Source organism: Capricornis sumatraensis, chromosome X, assembly GCF_032405125.1.
Source record: "Capricornis sumatraensis isolate serow.1 chromosome X, serow.2, whole genome shotgun sequence".
Lineage (NCBI taxonomy): Eukaryota > Metazoa > Chordata > Mammalia > Artiodactyla > Bovidae > Capricornis > Capricornis sumatraensis.
Genome location: NC_091092.1, coordinates 26,028,701 through 26,047,902, shown reverse-complemented (window position 1 = coordinate 26,047,902; position 19,202 = coordinate 26,028,701). Strand labels below are relative to the sequence as shown.

Genomic DNA, 19,202 nt, shown 5'->3' with positions numbered 1-19,202 from the left:
ACCCTGTATGAAAGCATGAAAGTTTTGGTGTCAGGAGGAAACACTCCGTGTATAACAAATCTTTAAATTTTAAACATTTGCACAGCTCCAAATATTCCTGAGATGTTCAGTCTTGTTGTCACTTGACATCTGCACGTCCTCATATTTCAGCAGTGTATCTTGGGGAACCATAGTTTCGGTCCCTTGACGTACCACTAATTGCACAAAATACACGTAATGTGTTGCTCACCCAGGGAGAATGCATTGGGTCTTCTTGTATTATCTAAAACGAAAGAAATGGCATGTTTATCACAAAGCAAAATAGCCACGGCCAAAAAAAAGTATGTGTATACAAAATCACAGGCATATTCCAATTTATCAGTGACATTTAGCTATTTAAAATGATGTAAAGCAGAAAGAGCAAAGAAAAACATTACCGACTCAAGTCTTCAAAGCTGTATTACAAAGGCAGCGTATCAAAAAAGCAGAAAAGATCTGGTTACTCATTAAGAAAAATGAAAGGTTGTAAAAATGCAAAATTCAACAGAAAATGAGAGGTAATAAAATGTTTAAATTTTTTTTTAACAGATGGTCAGAAAAGAGCCTCAACAGTGAACTTTTTGATATGAGTTTATAGATCATCTTCTAAGAGTGGTTCTCAAGTTCACTTGGGGGCTATTCAATATGCAGATACCCATGCCCCTTTCCTGGAGACTTGGGAAATAATTTTAAGTGAAGAGAAAATAAGTCAATATTTCCAAATATACACCATAATTATGTAAATTAATTGATGTAAAAAGTTTTTTAATGAAGAACTTCACAAATGTATTAACAATTTTATAACCTATAAGCATAGAAACACATATATTCACAATAGTATAGACATTTTAAAAATCATCCGTTTTGTGTGATCAAAGGCAACAGATATCTCATGCATGGATTAGATGAAAGAATAGCATACCAAACTCTTTACTGAACAATCCCAACTCAGCTTCCCAGCTTTCAAGACTAGGTTCTCAAGTTAGCTTTGAAACTTCAGTAGGAAGCCTGCAAACGGCTTCTGGTGGCAGTAATGGGTCATATCATCTGTATTGCTACAAATCACATCTCTATTATAAAGTCCATAATAGAAGAATTTCCTCTTATAAAAGCGTGAAGAAGTTTTAAAAGGACTTCGTATTTTGATATAGTGTAACAGATAACATTAAAAAGGGCTGAGGAATATCCAGGCCATATCTTTTTCTCAAGTCATCATTTATGGAGCTAAACAGATAATTGAAATTTCAATGCACAGCTATATTTTATCTTATTTTATATGATTATATTTACCTTTGAGAAATAATAAATTTCAAATTTTGTGACTAAAAATAGTTATTATATATATATATATTTGGATTATTTTATATATATATTTGTATATATATATGTATTTGGAAATATTGATTTATAAAACTTCACTAAAAACTCAGCATTTGCCTAAACTAAGGTATACCTAAATATGATGCAGCACAACCATACAGCTTTCATAAATATAAACCAATAGAAAGCAAGATTTTCTTGGTTAGCTATAAATATATTATATATAATATATGATAGAAGAATGCATAACATATAATGTATAATATATAATGCCAAGGGTTTAAAATTTGGTCTCTAGAACTAAATATAATAGTCATGGTTTATAGAAATTAAATGAGAAAGATAGGTGGGACATATGACAGCAGATTCATAAAACCCAAGTTTTGGGGTGTTAAAAAAGAGACAAGGAACTTCCCTGGTGGTCCAGAGGATGGGACTCTGCTCAGGGGAGTAGTGGGATCAGCCTCTGCTCAGGGAGCTGGATCCCATGTGCCACAGCTAAGACATGGTGCAGCCAAATACATTTTTAAAAAGAGAGAGAGAGAGATAAGAGGCCCAAAATGGAGTCACTTGTGCTAAACCCACATCACCTGAGTTATAATATATAGCCTAATTGTAGTTTTGGCCTTTTTCAGGTAGGTAAACTTAACTAGTCAAAAATGTACATATATTATTTTCAAGTCTGGAATTTCCTGGTCAGCACTAGTGAGGTAATCCAACTGACAGACACTTGCTGTGCTCCAGAGGAAGGTGACCTTGTCTGAAACAATCAGGTCTCTTTTAGAATACCTTCCTTGACCTGACTCCTTCTACCTGTACAAGGCTTCCATTTTCTATGGCTCTCAGAGCTCCTTTCAGTCTGCTACATGGGATCCTGCTGGACTCGTGAATCACTGAATAAAGCCAAAAGCTTTAAAACTGACTCACCTGACTCTGAATAAAAAGCAGAGATATTACTTTGCTGACAAAGGTCCATATAGTCAAAGCTATGGTTTTTCCAGCCTTGGACCAAAAAGAAGGCTAAGTGCCCAAGAATGGACACTTTCAAACTGTGGTGTTGGAGACGACTCTTGAGAGTCTCTCGGACTGCAAGGAGATCCAACCAGTCCATCCTAAAGGAAATCAGTCCTGAATATTCACTGGAAGGACTGATTCTGAAGCTGAAACTCCAATATTTTGGCCATCGGACTCAAAGAACTGACTCACTGGGAAAACGCCCTGATGCTAGGAAAGAGTGAAGGCAGGAGGAGAAGGGGACAAGAGAGGATGAAATGGTTGGATAGCATCACTGAATATGTGGACATGTGTTTGAGCAAACTCCAGGAGATGGTGAACGACAGGGAAGCCTGGTGTGTTGCAGTCCATGGGGTTCCAAAGAGTTGGACATGACTGAGCAACTGAACAACCACAGTTGAATTTTGTTTTTTAACAAGGAAAAAAGAACTGTATAGAAAGCTCTAAATAACTTGATCATCATAATAGCAGTAAATTGAATAATTTGCTTTCAATTTGAATAATTTAGAGTTCAAGGCTAGGTGATACACTTGCATGCAATTTCTATAACTGTAAAATATATTGCCTTAAAATGCTGTAATTGTTTTATATTTTTGTAAAGGAGGAGTTTTGCTGTTTTCTCCTATGGACAATGGAGAACAGAACCCCGTAAACTGGACAGTTTCTAGGAACAAATTATGTCGTCTATCTGATTAAAGTACTCCCCAGATGGCTCAGATAGTGAGGAATTCACCTACAATGCAGGAGACCTGAGTTTGATCCCTGGGTTCAGAAGATCCCCTGGAGAAGGAAATGGCAACCCACTCCAGTATTCTTGCCTGGAGAATTCCACAGACAAAAGAGCCTGGTGAGGTTCAGTCCATGGGGTCACAAAGGGTCGGACATGACTGAATGACTAACACTTTAACATACCCCAGAAGAGTGAGGGTGAACAGAGGCATGTCCCCACTGGACTCAGGGGCTGAACCTGAGCTACAGACAATAAACGAAGTGGAATGATTCCCTGCCTGCCTAGTCCTGATCACCGGGCTGCTTTGGCAAGGAGACAAAAACAGAACTCGGAAAACTGAGCTGCAAAGGTATGCCTTGGACGGTTTACCCTCATGCCTAATTGGGCTAACAGAAGTCAAGATGACAAAAAGAGGAAACAGACCACGGAGTCCAGACTCCTCAGGCCGGTGAGAGTCCCTGTCACGAGAACAGGAGAGGAGACTGGGATGACTCACTCACTGAAAGATGGGATGATGAGAGTCTAGCTGCCTGGCTTCTCCATGCTGAGAAGATGACCATGGTCAGAGAATGGGACTCCTGGTCACGCAGTGCAACTTTGGACTAACTGTAGTAGATTTCCCATAGTCCTTTCTAACAGAAAGCATACAAGATACCACGAGAAAGAGAGCTTGGAGTCAACTAGCTCTTGTTTTCCCTGAAATCTCTCTTCTGCCCTGCCCACCATTACACTGCAGTCCTTTGGCACTAACCATGGTCAGTCTATTTGTAAGGACACCCTCCATGTGATGGTCTCACCCAGGGGAGTGTCTTCAGGCAAGCAGTGAAATGCTCATACCAGGACAGAGGAGGCTCTGCTTTCTGGAACCAGCAATAAGAATGTGTCTCTAAAGGGCTGTAGTGATCCTTGTTTCTTTTAAGGGGTCTGAATTTCATAAAAAATTGAGAGTCTGAAGAGTTTCTGAAGCAAATATTGATCTTATTGGATGTTTTCCTTTTTAAGGAAAGCAAAGAGACATTAGGTAAGCTCAATAGGGCTCATGCACTGAGGGACCAGACCATCAGGCCATGACTTTTACATCTGTGGTGAAGATGTTAAAACAGTCAAGTGACAATCCATGTACAGAGTGGTTGTAAACACAGATTTCAGGAGCCTAATATAGGAATGACATTTACCAGGATAATTCAGGAGTACTCTGGTTTTAAGGTAAATAGATGTATAAAAGTCTTAACTACTTAATTATGACAGAATTTGGCTGTCAGTGGTGAGCAGATCTTTGCTTCTATATGTTTCACATTGTGGACTATATAACTTAGTTAGTTATAACTGACATTAACAGTCAGTCAAACATTAGAATGCTAGGTATTATGAAACAAGAGTTTTGCAGGCTATATGGGTATTAAGAGCTAATACAATTTAAATGTTATGTAAATAGCTGCCTACATGCAGGAAATTCAAGTTTTGCTTTTTTGGAACTTTCTGGAAATTTTTTTCAAATATTTTCAATCTGCAGTTGGTTGAATCCCTGGATGTGGAAGCTGCAAATATGGAAGGGCAACTGTAACTAGTTTCTTACAGCTAAAACAGGGATATTCATTTAGGGATCTGGCTACTGAGCCAATCATTTCACTTCTCTAGGACTCTTCTTGAGGGACTCTCAGCCATGCTCACAGTAGATGAACTCAGACTTGCACAGCTACTCACTTCTAATGGCACAGTAGTGCAAAGAACAAAATAGTTTACTACCTGAACAACTGCTAAAGCAACTGTCAGTAATTGCTTCAAACCTGATTTGGGGTGTAGAACAAGATGGCAGAGGAGTAGGTGGACGTGGAGTACATCTCTCTCCATGGATACATCAGGACTACCCATTCAGACACAGAAGTGCTTGCCGAACACCAGCTGAGAGCAGACGGGAGCACCCGACCACTGGAAAAGAGTATACAGAACCATGCAAACACTCGGTAGGACAAAGAAACTAGGGGGAAAAGCAGGAGTGTTACTAGGACTGGACCTGCCCTCGGTGGGTGCTGGAACTGAAGCAGGGGTCCAGTCCCCACACTGGGGCAATCGTCTGGGTCAGAGGAGAAACATTTGAGGCTGAGAGTGAAACAGCTGATCTGTGGCAGCCTAAATGGAGTGAGAATCAGACAGTCCTTGCCACAGCCATACATACCCCGGACAGGGAAGCAGGTCCCCTGCAAGGCACAGCAGCTGGAAGCTGGAGCACTGGGATTGTGGAGCAATTCCAGGGTGAGGGCTGCTGTTGACTGTGGCAAGAACGACCTAGGAGACGTGAGGGAGGTAATTGTGTTGGAAAGTGCCTGTGGCAGAAAGCCAGGCAGCCATGGAAGCAAGACGATACTGCTGGAGCCATCACCATAGCCTCTCTCTCCCCACAGCCCAGCACTGGCAGCTGAACAATAGAGAGGCTGACCCATCAAACCCCTGACTGCACTGAACTACAGAGCAGGACCCCATCCAGGGTGTTCCTCGAAGTGACTGATGTGCTGAAAGACAGAGTAGGACCTCCAGCTAGCGGAGCCTCTCTATGTGCCTGACACGCTGAACAACAGTGAAGGACCCCAGGCAAGGGAGATCGCTAAGTGCCTGAATGTGTGGAGCTACAGAGAAACACAAGTCAAAGAGATCTTCTGATCGCCAGCTACCAGAGGCTCAAAAAAGATTCCGATAGGGCAGTAACTCCTACAGCGGAGGCAGTCCATATCCCTGAACACTTGGTGCCGCCATGGCTCCTGTGACCCAAGTAGCTGCGCCACCTTCATGCTCAACCCTCACTGGGGCAGAGCTGCCACAGGCAAAAAAAAAAAAAAAAAATTTTGCATCTATTGACATGGCGTTGCTTCAGTCGTGTCCAACTCTGTGACCCTGTGGACTGTGGATTGCCAGGCATCTTTGTCAGGGGGGTTCTCCAGGCAAGAATATTGGAGTGTATTGGCAAATATTGGTTGCCATACCCTTCTAGAGCACTGTATTTATTGCTGCCCTAGCTTCCAACTATCCTGAGTACTCGGTGCTGCCAGAAACCCTGTGACACAAGCAGCTGTGCCACCTCCACAGCTGGCCCTCACTGGGGCAGACCCAAGACCTCCAGGACAGCCTCAGGAACAAACCCAAGTGGACGACCCATGTACAAAGGTGGAAATAAACCACAACTGAAACCCAGGGGCAGTGTGGCTAAAAAAGAAGACCCAAAGCCTTCCCACTAGCTGTATAAGCTGCAGATTAAATCCACACGATCAACTAGGCAGACTCTGTGTCTATGGGAGATATAAAAGGACACTGAGCGCTCCCACCAAAAAAAAATGCACTATTTCTTATAGCTGTGTACATTGGAGGCAAGAACACACAGAAGTAGGACCAGATTAGAGTCTGAGTTGCCCCCACAGCAGGCCCAGAGACCAGCACAGTGTTGGAAGGCACCCCAGGAGGGCGAGGTGGACTGTGACTCCCAGCGATGGAAAGGACACTGACAGCAGTGACTCAGGAAAAATATTTACTCTTCTTATATTTTGCCTTGTTCTGCAGTTTCTTTTGGAATTTTTCTTTTTCTTTTTTCCCCCTCTACTGTAGTTGTCGATTTTATTAGCTCTATGAAATACAATTAAGTTTTTAAGGTTTTTTTTTTTTCAATCACACTTTTTATTATTGCTATAAATCTCTACCTATACATTGGCCTTCTGCAGTTTTGTGGAGTTTTCCATTCTTTTTTATAATCCCTTTTTAAAATTTTAATTAAAAAAATTAAACATTATTATATTTTTTCTATATTTATTAATTTGCTTGCATTTCCTACTTTACTTTTCCTCTTGCAGTTAATCTTTAATGAATATATACTTTCCTTATCTACCTTTATTTAACTTTGCATATCTATTCTTTCTTTTCTTTATTTCCTTTCCTCTCAACATGTTTATTAGTTTTGTTTTCATTGCTTTACTCCCCACATGGCACATTGCTTTAGTTTCGTTTTTTAGTTTGTGCTTTAGTTAGTTTGATCTTAACAGAAGTCCAAATAAATGAAGAAGAAATAGGCAAACTACCTGAAAAAGAATTCAGAATGATGACAGTAAAGATGATCAAAAACCTTGAAAACAGAATATAGAAAATGCAAGAGTCAATTAACAAACACCTAGAAGAGTTAAAGAATAAATATACAGAGACAAGAATACAATTACTGAAATTAAAAATACTCTAGAAGGAATCAATAGCAGAATATCTGAAGCAAAAGAATGAACGAGTGACCTGGAAGATAAAATGGTGTAAATAACTGCTGAAAGCACAATAAAGTAAAAAGAATTAAAAGAACTGAGGAAGTCTGAGAGACCTCTGGGACAATATTAAACACACCAATATTCGAATTATAGTGGCCCTAGAAGAAGAGAATAAGAAAGGGTATAAGAAAATTCTTGGAGATTATATTTGAATATTTCCCCAACATGAAAAAGGAAATGGTCAATCAAGTCCAAGAGTTGCAAAGAGTCCCATACAGCATAAACCCAAGGAGAAACACACCAAGACACATACTAATCAAACTAACAAAGACTAAACAGAAAGAAAGAATATTAAAAGCAACAAGGGAAAAGCAACAAGTAACATACAGGGAAACCCCATATGTTTAAGAGCTGATCATTCAGCAGAAACTCTGGGGGCCACAAGAGACTGGCAGGATATTTTTAAAGTACTGAAATGGAAAAATCTACAACCAAGATTACCTAGCAAGGATCTCATTCAAATTTGATGGAGAAATCAAAAACTTTTCAAACAAGCAAAAGTTAGGAGAATTCAGTACCACCAAACCAGCTTTACAACAAATGTTACAGGGACTATATAGTCAGGAAATACAAGAGAAGAAAAAGTTCTACAAAAACAAACCCCAAACAATTAAGACAATGGCATTAGGCATATATCAATAATTCCTTTAAGTGCAAACGGATTAATTGCTCCAACCAAAAGACACAGACTGGCTGAATGGATACAAAAACAAGACCCGTGTATATGCTGTCTACAAGAAACCCATTTCAGACCGAAAGATACATATAGACCAAAGTGAGAGGATGGAAAAGTATATTCGATGCAAATGGAAAGCAAAAGAAAGCTGGGGTAGCAATCCTCGTATCAGAAAAAGTAGACCTTAAAATAAAGAATATTATAAGAGATAAGGAAAGACTCTACATAATGATCAAGGGATCAATCCAAGAGGAAGACGTAACAATTGTAAATATCTATGCACCCAACATAGGAGCACCTCAATACATAAGACAAGCACTAACAGACAAAAAGGAGAATTTGACAGTAACACAATAAGTAGGTGACTTTAACACCCCACTCGCACCAATGGAAAGATCATCAAAAGAGAAAATTAATAAAGAAACACTAGTCGTAAATGATTCATTAGATGAGATGGATCTCATTGACATCTTCAGGACATTCCAGCCACCTGCAGAAGCATACACCTTCTTCTCAAGTACCCTTGCAACATTCTCCAGGATAGACCACATCTTGGGTCACAAATGAAGCCTCAGTAAATTTAAGAAAATTGAAATCACATCAAGCATCTTTTCCAACCACAATGCTATGAGACTAGATATCAATTATGAGGAAAAAAATGTAAAAAGCACAAACACAAGGAGATTAAATAGTACATTTTAAAATAACAAACAGATTATTGAACAAATAAAAAGGGATATCAGAAAATTCCTAGAAACAAGTGACAATGAAAACACGACAACTCAAAACCTATGGGATGCAGCAAATGCAGTTCTAAGAGGAAAGCTTATAGTAATACAACCTACCTCAAGAAACAAGAAAAACATCGAATAGACAACCTAACTTTACACCTAAAATGTAAAAAGAAGAACAGAAAAACCACAGTTAGTAGAAGGAAAGAAATCATCAAGATCTGAGCAGAAATAAATGAAAAAGAAATGAAAGAAACAATAGTAAAGATTAATAAAATGAAAAGGCGGTTCTTTGAGAAGATAAAATTGACAAACCATTAGGCAGACTCATCAAGAAAAAAAGAGAGAAGAATCAAATCAACAAAGCTAGAAATAAAAAAGGACAGGCTACAACAGATAATCCAGAAATACAAAGGATTATAAGAGAGTATTGTGAACAATTATATAGCAAGAAAATGGATAACCTGGAAGAAATGGACAGATTCTTAGAAAAGTTTAGTCTTCAAAGAGTGGATAAGGAATAGAAATTATGAACAACCCAATTACAAGCACTGAAATTGAAGCTGTGATCAAATTTCTCCCAAAAAACAAAAGCCCAGGACCAGATGGCTTCACAGGAGAATTCTATCAAACATTGAGAGAAGAGCTAATGGCTATCCTTCTAAAACTCTAAGAAAAATTCAAGGAAGAAAAACTTCCAAACACATTCTATGAGACCACCATCACCCTGATACCAAAACCAGATAGAGACAACACAAAAAAGAAAACTACAGGTCAATATCACTGATGAACACAGATGCAAATATCCTCAACAAAATTTTAGCAAACAGAATTCAACAACACATTAAAAAGCTCATACACCATAATCAAGTTGAGTTTGTTCCAGGGATGCAAGGATTCATCAATATACACAAATCAATCAATGCGATACACCATATTAAAAAACGGAAAGATAAAAATCCATATGATAATCTCAATAGGTGCAGAAATATCATTTGACAAAATCCAGCACCCATTATGATTAAAACTCTTCACAAAATGTAATCAATACTATACTACCAAATGTAAGCTACAGATTCAATGTGATCCCCATCAAATTACCAATGGCATTTTTCACAGAACTAAAACAAAAAATTTCACAACTCATATGGAAACACAAAAGACCTTGAATAGCCAAAGCAGTCTTGAGAAAGAAGACTGGAGCTGGAGGAATCAACTTTCCTGATTTCAGATTATACTACTAAGCTACAGTCATCAAGATAGTATGGTACTGGCACAAAAACAGAAATATACACCTATGGAACAAGATAGAAAGCCCAGAAATCAACTCACGCACCTGTGTGTACCTTAGCTTTGACAAAGGAGGCAAGAATATACAATGGGGCAAAGAGAGCCTCTTCAATAAATGGTCTGGGGAAAACTGGACAGCTACATGTAAAAGAATCAAATTAGAACACTTCCTAAGACCATACACAGATAAACTCAAAATGGCTTAAAGATCTCTAAATGTAAGACCAGAAACTATAAAACTCTTAGAGGAAAATATAGGCAGAACACTCAATGACATAAATCAAAGCAACATCTTCTATGACCCACCTCCTAGAGCAACAGAAATAGAAACAAACATAAACAAGTGGGACCTGATTAAACTTCATAGCTTTATCACAGCAAAGGATACTTTAAGCAAGGTGAAAAGACAACCCTCAGAATGGGAGGAAACAATAGCAAATGAAACAACTGACAAAGGATTAATTTCCAAAATATACAAGTAGCTCATACAACTCAATACCAGGAAAATCAAACAATCCAATCAAAAGGTGGCAAAAAGACCTAAACAGACATTTCTCCAAAGAAGACATACAGATGGCTAACAAACACATGAAAATGAGCTCAACGTCGCTCATTATTAGAGAAATGAAAATCAAAACTACAACGCGCTATCATCTCACTCCACTCAGAATGGCCTCTGTCAAAAAGTCTACAAACAATAAATGCGGGAGAGGGTGTGGAGAAAAGGGAACGCTCTGGCACTGTTGGTGGAAATGTCAATTGATACAGCCACTATGGAAGATGGTATGGAGGTTCCTTCAAAACCTAGGAATAAAACCAACATATGACCCAGCAATCCCACTCTTAGGCATATACCCTGAGGAAACCAAAATTGAAAAAGACACATGTATCCCATTGTTCATTGCAGCACTGTTTACAATAGCTAGAACATGGAAGCAACCTAGATGTCCATCGACAGATGAATGGATAAAGAAGTTGTCATACAGATACACAGCCATAAAAAGGAACACATTTCAGTCAGTTCTGATGAGGTGGATGAACCTAGAGCCTATTATACAGAGTGAAGTAAGTCAGAAAGAGAAAGTTAAATATCATGTACTGATGCATATACACCGAATCTAAAAGTTAGTATGGAAGACTTTATTTGCAAGGCAGCAATGGAGAAACAGACATAAAGAATAGACTTATGGACATGGGGAGAGGGGAGAGGGGAGCAGAGGGAAGATGTATGGAGAGAGTAACATGGAAACTTACATTACCATATGTAAAATAGATAACCAAGGAAATTTGCTATATCTCTCAGGAAACTCAAAAAGGGGCTCTGTATCAATCTACAGGGGCAGGATGGGGAGGGAGGTTCAAGAGGGAGGAATTATGTATAGCTATGGTTGATTCATGTTGATGTTTGACACAAAACAACAAAATTCTGTAAGCAATTACCTTTCTATAAAAAATAAATAAATTTAAAAACTCTAATTTTCATTACATCATTTAATGGTTAAAGAATATACAAACAAACTAAAAGAACAGACTTGATTTCAATGTAACACCATTTCAAACTAACAGGTTTGCTAAGTAACACTTTAGGGACCCAGATCATGTTTTCATTTTCATTCACTCTAATACTTGCCTGTTCATAAATAACGTCAGACAATTCTTTCACCATGTCTTCGAAATTTGATGTGAGCTCTTCATGGTATTCAATCTGATCCTCTTTCATTAACCACTCATTTAGTTCCAGTGCAATGCTGCATGCTTGGATGAACTTCCTGCAGATGAAGAGCAAAAATAAAGTGTTGGTTACTTATTACTCAAAAGTCTCACTGATCATTTATATTTACTTTCACCACGGCTTGCCTAGAAGGAAGATTAGAATCCTGTATTTTCTCAGTGTGTTTTTTCTAATGCCATCTCCCAAGTCTGAAATGTCCGTTCTTTTCCATCTTTGCTTCTGGTTTCTTATCTCTTTCAAAACCTAGCTCAAAATATATAACCTCTAGGAAGCCTACCTGCTTAGTCATTTACTTGATATGATATCAGCTATGGTTGTGCTCACAGTAGTTTATCTCTGTAGATAATGTCATTTATTCAAAAATAGCTAATTTGGGGCTATGTACCCAGTACAGTGTTATAGGCATGAAGTATCTGCCCTGGGTTGGTAAGAGTGGCGACAGGGAGTTGATGACTTATCATAAGAATATTTTTCCATTATTTCATATGTTTATGTTTAATGTCCACAATTAGAATGCAAAACTTGGGGGACAAAGTACCTCACTGACCATTTGTTCTGTACCCCTATGACAGCAACTAGTAGAATCTTTTCGTACATGCCAGGCGTTAATACGGAGAAGGCGATGGCACCCTACTCCAGTGCTCTTGCCTGGAAAATCCCATGGATGGAGGAGCCTGGTGGGCTGAAGTCCATGGGGTGGCTAAGAGTCAGACATGACTGAGTGACTTCACTTTCACTTTCATGCACTGGAGAAGGAAATGGCAAACCACTCCAGTGTTCTTGCCTGGAGAATCCCAGTGAAGGGGGAGCCAGCTGGGCTGCCGTCTACAGGGTTACACAGAGTCGGACACGACTGAAGCGACTTAGCAGCAGCAGCAGCAGCAGCAGGCAGTAATAAATATTGAATGAAATAGGAAAGTATGGCCCTTTCAAACAGAAAAATAAACCAATAGACAGTATCACTGATCTCCTAGAAAAAGACATTAAAACAACAGTATTCATGATCAAAGAACTAAAAGAAGTGGTAGGAAAAGTCAAGGAAATTATCTATCAACAAAATGCTGATATCAATAAATAGCTAAGAAAATCGAAAAGGAAACCAAAACCTTTTTCTTTCAGAGCTGAAAAATACAATAACTGAAATGAAACATCACCAGAGGGATTCAAAGACACATTTCAGCAGTGTAGCCAATGTGAAGATAAGACAATGTCAATGATGGATCAGAGGAACACAAAGGAAAAAAACTGAAGAGGGACAGAGGCTATGGAACCTGAGGAATATCATCCAGCAGGTGAACATGCACACTATGGGAGTCTTTGAAGGAGAACAGAGAGAGAAAGGGGCAGGGAGACTATCTGAAGAAATAATGGGTGAAAACTCAAATCTTATGAAAGACACAAAACTCAACAAACTCCAAGCAGGGTAACTCAAACAGATCCATGCTGAGACTTATTAAAATCAAATGTCAAAAGTCAAAGCCAGAGAGAGAATTTTTTCTTTTTAAAAAAATTAATGTTTTTTAATTGAAGGCTAATTACTTTACTATGGCAAAGAGAGAACTTTGCAAGAAGCGAGAGACGAAGACTTGTCACATACAAGGGATCCTGAGTAAGAGGGTCAGATTTCTCATCAAAACTTTGGAGGTCAGAAGGCAGTGGACTTTAAAGAGAAAACAAATCTATTAAACAAGAATTCTATATCTTGCAAAACTGTTCTTAATAGTGAGGGAGAAATTAAGACATTCCCAGATAAAGAAAAGCTGAAGGAGGTCATTAGCACTCAGTTTACTTCAGTTACTCATCGAGTCCTGCTCTTTGCGACCCCATGAACTGCACCACGCCAGGCTTCCCTGTTCCTCACCAACTCCCAGAGCTTGCTCAAAATCATGTCCATTGAGTCGGTGATGCCATCCAACCATCTCATCCTTTGTCATCCCTTCTCCTCCTGCCTTCAATCTTTCCCAGCATCAGGGCCTTTGCCAACGAGTCAGTTCTTCACATTAGGTGGCCAAAGTATTGGAGTTTCAGCTTCAGCATCAGTCCTTCCAATGAATATTCAGGGTTGATTTCCATTAGGATGGACTGGTTGGATCTCCTTGCAGTCCAAGGGACTCTCAAGCATCTTCCCCAGCACCACAGTTCAAAAGCATCAATTGTTCTGTGCTCAGTTTTCTTTATAGTCCAACTCTTACATCCATACATGACAACTGGAAAAACCATAGCTTTGACTAGATGGACCTTTGTCAGCAAAGTAATGTCTCTGCTTTTTAATATGCTGTCTAGGTTGGTCATAGCTTTTCTTCCAACAAGCAACCGTCTTTGAATTGCATGGCTGCAGTCACCATCTGAAGTGATTTTGGAGCCCAAGAAAATAAAGCTTGTCACTGTTTCCAATGTTTCCCCATCAATTTGCCATGAAATAGTGGGATGGGATGCCATGATCTTCATTCTTTGAATGTTGAGTTTTAAGCCAGCTTTTACACCACTAGGCTTGCCCCATATGAAACACCAAAGGGAGTCCTGCTGGTCACAATGAAAGAACATCAGACAGTAATTCAAACCTGTATGAAGGTCTTGGTAAAGGTAAATCCATGGGCAATAATAAAATCTAGTATTATCATAACAATAGCAACATATTTCTCTTTTTTGATTGCCACATGATTTAAGAGACTTTACATTAAAATATTGTTAGTCTACAGAACTTTCCTGGTGGTCCAGTTGTTAAGAATCCTCCATCCATTGCAGGGGACGTGGGTTCAATCACCGCTAGGGGAACTAAGATCTCGCTGCAGGACGACTAAGCCAGGGCACCACAACTAAAAAAGCCCCTGTACCACAACTACTGAACCCATGTACTCTAGAGCCCACGCTCTGCAACAAAAGAAGCAATACACTGCATTAACAGAATGAAGGAAAAGAAAAACACGATCATCTCAAACAATGCAGAAAATGCATTTGACAAAATTAACACCTTTTCATAATGAAAACACTCAACAAACTAGGAATACAAGGAAATGACTACAATCTGACCAAGGGCCACTGTGGAAAACCCATAGCAAACACTGTATTCAATCTTGTGACAAGGGATAGAAATTGTCTTAGCAGCTTTTAAAACTTCTCCAAAAAGCTTATATTCAAAAATTCTTTCTTTTCTTTCCCATTAAATATCTAGATTTCTCCAGAGAAACCTAAGGAAATAGTTGAAGTTAATTATCTGCCTAAGACAAAACATAGAAAAGAAATAAAAAAGAGGTCAAGACTGATTTTAACCTTATAAAAATAAAGTATATGGTAAAACATTCAAGCAGTACATGAGGGTACACTTGAAAAATAAATGTTTTTCTTCTCCATAAGACTCTAGTCTATCTCCTTAGGGATAACTATTAACACTTTCGTATCATTCCATCTATGGCTGATTTATACTGAGGTATAGCAAAAAAAAAACCCACAATATTGTAAAGTAATTATCCTCCTATTAAAATAAGTAAATTAAAAAACAACTTTGTATCATTCCAGAAATTTTCTAAGCAGACACAAGTCAGTGTATGTAAATATCAGTTTTCACAAATGTAATCATCCTGCCCATATGTCTGCATCTTACCTTTTTCTCTCAAGAATGTATCTTGGTTGGTTCGTATCAATACTTATACATTTTTTAAGTAGTTTACCTATATCCATCGTGAGGGTAGTACCATTTCCTTAACAGTATGGACACAGATTGTTTCCAGGTTTTTGTTATATAAACTTTATAGCAATAAACATCTTAAATGTACATCTTTGTGTACATTTACAAGATAAAATCTTAAATGCAAAATTATTGGGTCCAACAAAACATACGTTTAAAATACTGGAAAATATTGCCCACTGTGTTTAAATTGTTTGTGCCCTTAAGCAGATTTTGTTCTTTGGCAAGTAAAAGAGTGTTTTAAATTTTTAACTTCACATATTAACAAAGAAGAAGGATTTTAAAAGTAGCAACTGCTTCTTTTCTCTGTTGCCTATGAAGAGTGACTGAAATATTGTGTTTACAAAGAGGGTCAGGAGTCCAGCTGCCTGATGGTGGTTTCTCATCAGTGCCTGTTGGCCAGGTTTTCAGAGGCAGCATAATGTACAAAACTGCATGTTTTTCTGCAAGCCTGGCTTTCTAATAACTTTCCACTTATACTATCGGTAGTGTGGTAGCAAGCCTAAAACTTGCTGGCTACAAAAGAGAAATTTCTCTATGGTATTAATTCAATAAAACAACACAGAAGGCGGAAACTGATAAGAAGCAGAGAGGTTTTGCCAAATATTAGTGAATTCTGGGCCTGTCAGTATACCTACTTTTAAACGTCCAAGGCATATGTTCAAGGTAAAATCATCTCCATAAGACACAGCTAAATTTACAAAGTGAAGAGATCATTTCCATGGTAGAAAATGAAGTGTCTTTACCATCGCCAAGGGCTTTTCACTCTGGCAATGCTGCAAGTGTTTTGCAGAGCACCATGCACATCACAGTCACTCCGTACGTATTTCTGGGGCCTGCAGATCTTGCACTGTATTAAAGGTCTTTCCTACCTTAAAAATCACCTCTCATCCTGAACATGCCCATGGTGACTAAGGACAATCAGTCATTCCCATTGTGCTCTTCCACAATTCTGTCTATCTGGAACTATGCGTTTCTAAGAAACAGCCTCTCTTGCTGGAACCTTTCTCATCCTTGCCTTGGCAGGGTCTAGTGGGATGGATCATCTTTAGATCAAGGCATCTCTCCTAAACCTACATCATTGCAAATATAACTACTGAACTAAGGCTACCTTAAGAGTGAAAGGTGTGTCATAAAATGATATTTCTTTTAAAAATCGCATTTATTTATTTTTATTTTTGGCTGCATTTGATCTTCTTTGCTGTGGTGTGTGGGCTTTCTCTCATTGTCGTGAGCTGGGAGTACTCTCTAGTTGTGGTGTCCGGGATCCAGAGCGCAGGCACAGTAGCTTGGCGCACAGGTTTAGGTTCCCCACAGCATGTGGAATCCTCCTGGACCAGAGATCAAACCTGTGTCTCCGTCATTGGCAGGCAAACTCTTGCCCACTGGACCACCAGAGAAGTCCCACCTAAGATGATTTTAATCATAAAGTATGAAATTGACACTCATGTGGCACAACAACATTAACAATAATGGCTAACTTCTATTGAGCATGCTAGTTTCTATGTTAGTATCAAATGCCTTCCTATATATCAGGAACTCTAATCACTTTCCATACATTGAATAATTTAATCCCTACAGCTATCAAGGATGTACACTGTCACCCTGCTTATTTAACTTATATGCAGAGTACATCATGCAAAATGTCAGACTGGATGAAGCACAAGCTGGAATGAAGATTGCCAGGAGAAATATCAGTAACCTCAGATATGCAGAGGACACCACCCTTATGACAGACAGTGAAGAGGAACTAAAGAGCTCTTGATGAAAGTGAAAGAGGAAAGTGATAAAGTTGGCTTAAAACTCAATATTCAAATAATGAAGATCATGGCATCCTGTCCCACTACTTCATGGCAGATTGATGGGAAAACAATGGAAACAGTGACAGGCTTTATTTTCCTGGGCTCCAAAAGCACTGCAGATGGTGACTGCAGCCATGAAATTGAAAGATGCTTGCTCACTGGAAGAAAAGCTATGACCAATCTAGACAGCATATTAAAAAGCAGAGACATTACTTTGCCGACTAAGGTCCATCTAGTCAAAGCTACGGTTTATCCAGTAGTCATGTATGGATGTGAGAGTTGGACTATAAAGAAAGCTGATGCTTTTGAACTGTGGTGCTGGAGAAGACTCTTGAGAGTCCCTTGGACTGGAAGGAGATCGAACCAGTCCATGCTAATGGAAATCAACCCTGAATATTCTTTGGAAGGACTGATGCTGAAGCTGAAACTCCAATACTTTGGCCACCTGATGCAAAGAACTGACTCATTGGAAAAGGCCCTGATGCTGGGAATGCTTGAAGGCAAGAGCAGAAGGGTTGACAAAGGATGAGATGGTTGGATGGCATCACTGACTCAATGGACATGATTTTGAGCAAGCTCTGGGAGTTGGTGAGGAACAGGGAAGTCTGGTATGGTGCAGTCCATGGGGTTGCAAAGAGTAGGACACGACTGAACTGAACTGAATTCATGCAACAACTTTATGAGGAAGGCACTATTATTCAGTTCATTTTACTAATGAGAACAATGAGGCCCAGGGAGGTTAAGTATATTCCCCATGGTCACACAGCTAGTAAGTGGCAGAGAATGGAGATCTGAATCCTTCTCTCTGATTCCAAAGCCCCTGTCCTTTCTTTTAGGATCTGGAAAGACTCTATTTCCCCTTCTTCTCCTCCACCAGCTAAAAAAGGAAAAAGTCAGAAACAATGTGCCATATCTGGAACTAATAATGATTTCAAAATGCAGGGCAAGTGACCTTGTCTGAATCCTGAATTATTTTGACATTCTCTGTACCAAATTTTTCACCATAAAGTTTAACAAGTCTCAGGGAAATCTCTGAGAGGCTGATGAGCTTTGGCTCTTTATAGATGTACTCCTTTCAGTCCTCTTCTTCAAAAAAGACTATTCTACAATTAAACATAGATAACTTTATAAACATTATGAGCAAATGCAGCATTTAGAGAACATCTACTAAGTAATCAGAAATAATGTATTTGCTAGATTTTAAATAATACTTCTAAAAGCCACATGCATATATTGTAGCTGAAATAAATGAGAACGTTCAAACTAACCGTCATATGAGCATGTCATTGGCCTGAAGGATTTTACACTCGATTTTTCATCTCTTGCATACTTACCTGATTTTTATTTGAAAACTTTCAGTACTAGGTATTAAAGAAACATTTAAGAAGCTTGATTGAAATTGAAACTGAAGGAAACGTTCAAATCTTATATGCTGTGCTCTGTCCTCGTGGACTAAATATGGAAACCAAAGTGAACATTACAAGAGAAAAGTGTCACACCTGCTGTTGGGACAGGTGCTTTACCCAGACAGAACCCTAGAACCAGTAACTGCTGCTATGGTAACCTAATAATTCAAAGGTGAATGTTTAAAAAGGAAAGCAACTTGATGAACTACAGTATACTTACTGGGCCATAAAAGGCAACTCTGAAGAAGGTGCCTAAAAGTCTTTTCTTTGCGTGCATAACCTCCAAAATTTTTGTGTAAGCTCCATGAAGAGTTCTATAAACTTAAGTTTCCGAAAATATGAGATTTAACAAATTAGCTTTAGTTTTTGGTTAGTTATGAAATGTCTACAATAAATGCATAAGGGGAAAAAAGCAACCCCATTTCCTTTTCAAAATGGTTTTGGTGGGTCACTCGCACTCCCTTCGCCCATGGTCACAGAAAAAATGCCTTAACAAATTTAGGTGA

General features: G+C 38.8%; 1 long non-coding RNA gene across 1 annotated transcript; it reads right to left on the bottom strand.

Moving 5' to 3' along the window:
- Positions 1-138: 138 nt before the first annotated feature.
- LOC138071265 (uncharacterized) lies at positions 139-18,367 on the bottom strand. Its single transcript, XR_011144188.1, has 3 exons — positions 18,243-18,367; positions 11,702-11,840; positions 139-262 (listed from the first exon to the last, which is right to left on the bottom strand). It is a non-coding gene; the product is annotated as an uncharacterized lncRNA (long non-coding RNA).
- Between the last annotated feature and the right edge of the window lie 835 nt (positions 18,368-19,202).